The following is a 7,708-nucleotide window of genomic DNA, read 5'->3' as shown; positions in this document are numbered from 1 at the left end:
GTCTTCCTCGGTAGGTACCTTGACAGAAGGGTTATGTAACACATCAAGAAAGGTGTTGGGCGGCACCGGCTTACGTTGGGATCCCAACCGGCTTAAAGCATTAGCCGCCTCGTTCTTCCTTCGATCAGTGTGCTCCACTTGGTAACCTGTGAAGTGACCAACCACAGCATCTACTTCCCGACGATAAGCCCCCATGAGGGGGTCTTTGGAATCCCACTTGCCTGACACTTGTTGAGCCACCAAATCTGAGTCACCCAAGCATCGTACCCGGCTTAAGTTCATCTCCTTAGCCATCCGGAGACCATGGAGTAATGCCTCATATTCAGCTGCATTGTTAGTACATGGAAACATAAGCCGGAGTACATAACAAAATTTATCACCTCGAGGGCAAGTTAACACCACTCCAGCCCCCGAGCCTTCTAGCTGTTTGGACCCGTCAAAGTGAATAGTCCAGTATGTGTTATCCGGGTTCTCCTCCGGGGCTTGCAACTCTGTCCAATCATTGATGAAGTCCACCAAGGCCTGAGACTTAATAGCCGTCCGGGGCATGTATTTCAGGCCATGAGGCCGAAGCTCAATAGCCCACTTGGCGACTCGTCCTGTGGCCTCTCTGTTCTGAATAATGTCTCCCAAAGGGGCAGAACTTACCACAGTTATAGGATGGCTTTGAAAATACTGCTTCAACTTCCGGTTTGCCATGAACACCCCATAAACAAGCTTCTGCCAATGAGGGTACCTTTGCTTCGATTAAATGAGCACCTCACTGATGTATTAAACCGGCCGTTGAACCGGATGCTCCTTACCGGCTTCCTTACGCTCCACCACGACGGCAACGCTGACGGCTCATGAATTGGCAGCCACATATAATAGCGAAGGCTCTTTGTCAATTGCAGCCGCAAGAACTAGCGGCTCAGACAATTGTCTCTTTAAGTCTTCAAAAGCAGCATCAGCGGCCTCACTCCAAATGAAAGTGTCAGTTTTCTTCATCATCTGATACAATGGGAGGGCTTTCTCACCGAGCCGACTTATGAACCGACTTAAGGCGGCGACGCGACCCGCCAGTCGCTGAACATCATTGATGCACGCCGGTTTAGCCAGAGAGGTAATCGCCTTGATCTTCTCCGGGTTAGCTTCGATGCCTCTGTTGGACACCAGAAAGCCCAAAAGCTTGCCTGCAGGGACACCAAACACGCACTTGGCCGGGTTAAGCATCATCTTGTAGACCCGGAGATTATCAAAGGTCTCCTTTAAGTCGGATATCAAGGTCTCCTTTTCTCCGGACTTCACCACAATGTCATCCACATAAGCATGGACATTACGCCCGATTTGGTCGTGCAAACAGTTCTGCACACACCGCTGATAAGTTGCCTGGGCACTCTTGAGCCCAAATGGCATAGACACATAACAGAAGGCTCCAGACGGAGTGATGAAAGCCGTCTTCTCATGGTCCTTAACTGCCATCTTAATCTGATGATAACCGGAGTAAGCATCCAAAAAGCTCAAACGCTCACAACCCGCCGTAGCATCAATGATTTGATCAATACGGGGGAGAGCAAAAGGGTCAGGCGGACAAGCCTTGTTTAAATCCGTGTAGTCCACACACATCCGCCAGGTGCCATTATTATTGAGGACGAGCACCCGGGTTAGCCAACCACTCCGGGTGAAAAACTTCAATGATAAACCCGGCCGCTAAGAGCCAGGCGAATTCTTCTCCAATAGCTTTTCGTCGCTCTTCATTAAAACGAGAAGAAACTGCCTGACCGGCTTATACTTTGGATCAATATTGAGAGTGTGCTCAGCGAGTTCCCTTGGTACACCCGGCATGTCAGAAGGTTTCCATGCAAAGATGTCCCGGTTCTCACGGATGAACTCGATGAGCGCGCTTTCCTATTTAGGATCCAAGTTGCTGCTGATGCTGAATTGTTTAGAAGTATCACCCGGGGTAAAGTCAACAAGCTTCGTCTCAGCCGCCAACTTAAACTTCAGCGCCGGGTCATGCTCTGTAGTTGGCTTCTTCAGGGATGTCATATCCGCCGGGTCAACATTATCTTGATAAAATTTGAGCTCCTCTGCTGCGCAGGCCGACTCAGCATAAGCCGCGTCACCTTCTTCACACTCCAATGCTACCTTACGACTGCCATGTACAGTGATGGTGCCCTTGTAACCCGGCATCTTGAGCTGTAAATAAAAGTAACACGGCCGGGCCATAAACTTAGCATAAGCCGGCCGTCCAAACAGAGCTAGGGCTGGGCATTCGGTTAATATGGTTAATACGGTTCGGTTTGTTTGGTTTTTTGTAATTTCGGTTTTGGAGAAACGACAACCGAAATAATGACACAAAAATTAGCCATCAAACCTTAATAACCAAAATATATCGGTTCGGTTTGTTCGGTTAATCGAAAACCCGAAGTACATGCACCCCACTGTCTATGTGTAAGAGGCCTGATTGATGAGCAGCGACTTGCATTGTAGTAGTATAGAATGTATAAAATAATGAGCTAGCCTAAGGAAGGTAGAACAGACAGAGCTTGATTGATTTTCCAGCAGCCGTACATCACGTTTAGCCGATACGTACGCATGTACGTACATGAGCTTGTAGCTAGCGACCAATTCGATCGTTTCTTGGCATCTTGGCTTATGTAACAATATATGGATCAGAAAGCACATGCACTATACCACTTGTTTCACTAGACACGCACACTGCACATGTACACAAGAATATCCGCAGATCGAAATCGTATAAATACTTGCCGCAAGGATACTCCGCTCAATGAGTCGTTGATCGCACGCCTAGGCCAAGTTTGAGTGGAGAGGCCGACAGGGCGCCGCCGGATGGAGAGATGAGCGATGGCTAGATGTATGTACTTGTGAACATGGAGTGATTACATTAGGCATTAGTAAATCCGGGGGTGTTGGGCCGATGACAAATGGGCTGCGGTCACAGAGTCAACGTCACACTCATGTACGACCTTTTACTCCCAAAAATAACTCACGTATGGCCTCATGAAACCAGGCATCGTAATTAATTTCGGCTTCTTCGGTGATTACGGTTTGTGAGCACTGGAAACCGATCGAACACCGAACACCGAATAGATATCAAGGTTGCCACCGAACCAAACAACCGTACACCGAATAAATGGATAAACCGGCTAAATCGGTTCGGTTCGGTTTGGTTTTTCGGTTTCGGTGTGACAGTGCCCACCCCTAAATAGAGCATGGTATGGGCTCCTGATCTTGACCACCTCAAACGTCAACTTCTCAGCTCGGGAGTCATGTTCATCTCCAAAAGCCACCTCTAGCTCAATCCTGCCAACTGGGTAAGCCGACTTACCAAGGACAACTCCATGGAAAATAGTGTTGGATGTTCTCACATGTTTATCAGTCAATCCCATGCGCTGAAAGGTCTCGTAGTAAAGGATGTTGATGCTACTACCCCCATCCATGAGCACCTTGGTGAACTTATACCCACCAACCTGAGGCGCCACTACCAAAGCCAACTGACCCGGGTTATCGACCCGCGGAGGATGATCCTCCCTGCTCCATATGATGGGCTGCTCTGACCACCTTAGATAATGAGGGATTGCCGGCTCAATGGAATTCACAGCCCTCTTATGAACCTTCCAGTCACGTTTGCACAAGCTAGTGGTAAACACGTGATACTGTCCACCACTGAACTGCTTCGGATGGCTTTGATAACCCGACTGTTGCTGCTACTGTCCGCCTTGACCAGACTGCTGCTGACTGTTGCCACCTGGATGCCCCTGAGAACCGGAATTTGAACCGCCACCCTGGCCATGAAAACCGCCAGCACCTGAGCCGCCGCCAGGTCCATGGCCACCATCAAAGGTGTTGGAATTTTTAAACGCCATCATGATTGCACAATCCTTCCATAGATGTGTGGCGGGGCGCTCCCGGGTGCCGTGTTTTGGGCAGGGCTCATTGAGTAACTCCTCAAGAGATGGGCCTGACCCGCCGGACCGAGGCGGCTTACCATTATATCTCTTATTGTTACCCCGTGCATTGGCATTGGCCACAAACTCCGGGTTACCGTCCGCCTTACGCTTATTGCCACCTTGATTCCCCGGGTTATGCTGCTGACCCTTTCCATTGCCGTTCCTTTTTCCCTTCCCTGTCTTCTCATCGTCAGACGCGGGATCCTTGGTACTATCAGAATCGGCGTATTTGACTAAAGCTGCCATCAGCGTACCATATCCGTGAGGTCACGCTTAAGGCGCCCCAGTTTCATCCTCAGCGGCTCAAAACGGCAATTTTTCTCCAGCATAAGAACTGCAGAGCCGGCGTCCATCTTATCAGAGGAATGAGTTATCTCTTTGACCCAGCGACCCAATGGGTGGTGGATTCGCCTTCCTCTTTCTTGCAGTCCGTCAAATCCACAATTGACATGGATTGCTTACAGGTGTCTTTGAAGTTCTGGATGAACCGGGCCTTTAACTCGCCCCAAGAACCAATGGAATTGGGTGGTAAGCCCTTTAGCCAAGACCGGGCCGTTCCATCCAACATCATGGTGAAATACTTAGCCATTGCCGCGTCAATGACCTCTAGCAGCTCCATGGCCATCTCATAACTCTCGATCCACGCTCCGGGCTATAAATCGGCCGTGTAATTTGGTACCTTTCGAGGTCCCTTAAAGTCCTTGGGCAGACGTACGTCACGCAGAGCTGGCACCAGGCAGGGAACTCCAACGGTTCTAGTGGCTACTCCCGCCTCAACAGATGTCATTGGATACTCCGGGTGATCATTCTCCTGATGTACTTGGTCCTGCGCCGGATTATAGCCCCCGGGCTGGTTACGTCGCTGGGCATTACTTGACAAAGCTTCCGACTCCATGCGTCTGCTGTAACTCGGGCTCCGGTTCTGGCAAGGTGGTGCTCCCGAGGGCGGGGGAGTCGAATGAATCCTGTCCCGGCTGTAAGAATAGTTCTCCTACTGAGCCGGGGCCGTATGGAGGAGCTCTCTGACCCTCCGGGTCTCCACCGCCGTCGGGTCATCTCCTTCCATAGGAAGAGCCGCTAATCGCGCTGACGCTGCGATCAAGTTCTCCATGGAGTTGGAAAAGTGACCCAGTGGAATCGGCACATAACGCGGTGGTGGCATGCTCACGTGAGGAGGTACCACATCCCGAGGCTGAGCCAGTCCTCCTGTTCCGGCTGTCATAAGCCGGTCGGCCTATGGCGGGTTACTAGGACCGGCTCCGGGTGTAGCAAAGAGAACCCGGGGGTCGTAATTCGGAGGTAACCGGGACTGTTCTTTCTGATGTCTCCTCCTCATTACTTCATTGGATGCATTTAAGCTCATTGTGAGTTGGTAAGGTTCTGACTGCAAATGTTGTGCCCGGGCGTCGAGAGCCGCCCGTTCTGCAGCTAGTCTAGTATCTTCAGCTGCCAAGGCCTCCTTGGCCTGAGCTATCTCCTCACGCACCTGAGCTACTTCTGCATCGTGCTCATCCTTGTCGGCAGGAATAACCGTGGCGGTTAATAGGGCCGTAAGCTTGTCCATGAGGTCCATCAGCACCTGAGCCGGTAGGCGCACAGGGTCGCCTGCCCCGGCTGCTCCTGATCCGGACGTGATCGCCGCAGCTGCTGTAGAGTTTGATCCGGGCTGAGTTCCAGCCACGAAAATTCCGGCCCATCCTGGCGGCTCATCGGGGTCCGGAATACTGATGCCATCGGAACAACCCCCGAGTGCACCGTCTTGCACCTGATACAACGAATCTATTGAGCCGGAGGACGAGTCACCGTCTGAAAGGACGGCCGTCTTACCCCCATCTTCAGATCCAGAAAGTTCCTCTCCGTGTACGCAGCCCACGAAGGCACGCCTCATGACCGGCTGAGTCGGGGTCTTCCTCGCATGCTGAGCCGTCTCGACGAGGTCGGTGTAGTTGTCTGGCTCAGGGCCCGACTTGGATTCCGCCGAAGGGGACCCGGTACCCGTACTCAACTGAGCCGGCGTCAGGGCCCCAGCCTTCGTCGTCGATGTAGATCTTGCCGCGATGACTCTTGGTCATCCGGCCCACTACGTACCCCTTGAGCCCTTCGAAGTTGCCCTTCAAGAACTCAAATCCACCGTGCGCTGGCCCCACGGTGGGCGCCAACTGTCGTGGAATAGTCCCGTCAGATGTCCTCGTGAAAGGACTTAGTTGTGGAGCCATCGCAACTAGGAAGCTTGAAGGGGTTAAATCGGGACAAGGGACACGAGAGAGTTTATACTAGTTCGGCCCCTTACGGTGAAGGTAAGGCCTACGTCTAGTTGGGTTGGTATTGATGTTTCGATAACCAGGGAGCGAGACACGCTATGCCCGGTTCTCGATGAGTTGTTTCTTGCCCTAAGTCGCCCGCAGGTCGTCCCCTTATATACACGGGTTGACCCCTGCGGCTTACAGAGTCCCGGCCGGCTTATAAACAGAGTCCGGCTCGGTGACCAGTTAAATCTACCTTACATTACAAGTTATGCGATCATGGCGGTTTACTAAAATGGGCTTAAGCCGCCCGTGGGCCTTAAGCTCCTTATTTAACCACCATCTTCATGCTTGGCCTTGGGCTTCCTCTGATGAAGACTCTTTGTGTAACCCGGCCCCTCCTGGGCGGCTTACACAAATAGTCATATCCCCAACATATTCTTTCCATGTTCAGTCGGAGTGCTGCCTTAATCCTTTTAGTCTTATTCGTTTCTTATCTCGTTCTAACCGGAGTGGTTTCAGAGTCTATCTGATTCCGTGAGTTTTTGATTCTCGTCATTCTCGTCGTTCCTCTCTTATTCTTGAGTGCTCTCTATTCTTTGCTTCTTCTCTTGAGTTCTTGTTTCACTTCATCCCTTTTCCCTTCCGTCTCGGTCCTAAGATCTCGGGACGAGATCTCTTGTTAGTAGAAGAGAGTTGTAACGCCCCGGATTTGGTGCGCTAGGTGTCTTCCAGTTATTCGTCGTGGTTGCCATATCATCTGCTTGCGTGTTGCATTTTATCATGTCATCATGTGCATCTCATTTTGCATACGCATTCGTCTCCTGCATTCAAGAATTTTCCCCTTTGTCCGTTTTGCAATCCGGCACTCCTATATCATCCGTCGTCCCCTTCTTGTCTCTTTTCATGAGCGGGTGTTAAACATTCTCGGAATAGATCGAGGTTTGCCAAGCGGCCTTGGTACACCACCGGTAGACCGCCTGTCAAGTTTCGTGCCATTTGGAGTCCGTTTGATACTCCAACGGTTAACCGGGGAACCGTAAAGGCCTCTTTTGTGTACAGCCCAACAACCCTCCAAAGTGGCCCAATAACCCATCCAAACCCCCTCCATGCTCTCGGTCGTTCGATCACGATCGTGTGGGCAAAAACCGCACCTCATTTGGACTCTCCTAGCTCCCTCTACCTATAAATAGGTGCCCCTCCCAGAAATCTCGCGCAGATGAAACCCTAGCAAACTCCTCCCGCGCCGCCGGAAGCGTCCGCGTCGCGCCGGACATGTCCACCGCTCGCCGCCACGTCGCTCCAGCCAATCGCCGATCGCCACGTCGCCTCCCCCGCTGCCGCAGCCAATCGGCGCCCGCTACCTGTCCGACCGCGCCGTCCCCGCCGCCGCGGGCCGCGGAGCCCGTCGCGGGACCGCGCGGGCCTAGATCCCGCCGTCGCCAGGCCCGATCAGCCGCCGCCGCCCGCGACGTGCGCCTCCGCGCCTCGCCTCACCGGCGCGCCTCCGGC

This window comes from Triticum dicoccoides, chromosome 7B, assembly GCF_002162155.2.
Source record: "Triticum dicoccoides isolate Atlit2015 ecotype Zavitan chromosome 7B, WEW_v2.0, whole genome shotgun sequence".
Taxonomy (NCBI): Eukaryota; Viridiplantae; Streptophyta; class Magnoliopsida; order Poales; family Poaceae; genus Triticum; species Triticum dicoccoides.
The sequence above is the reverse complement of the archived record's forward strand: the minus strand, read 5'-3'. Positions refer to the sequence as shown.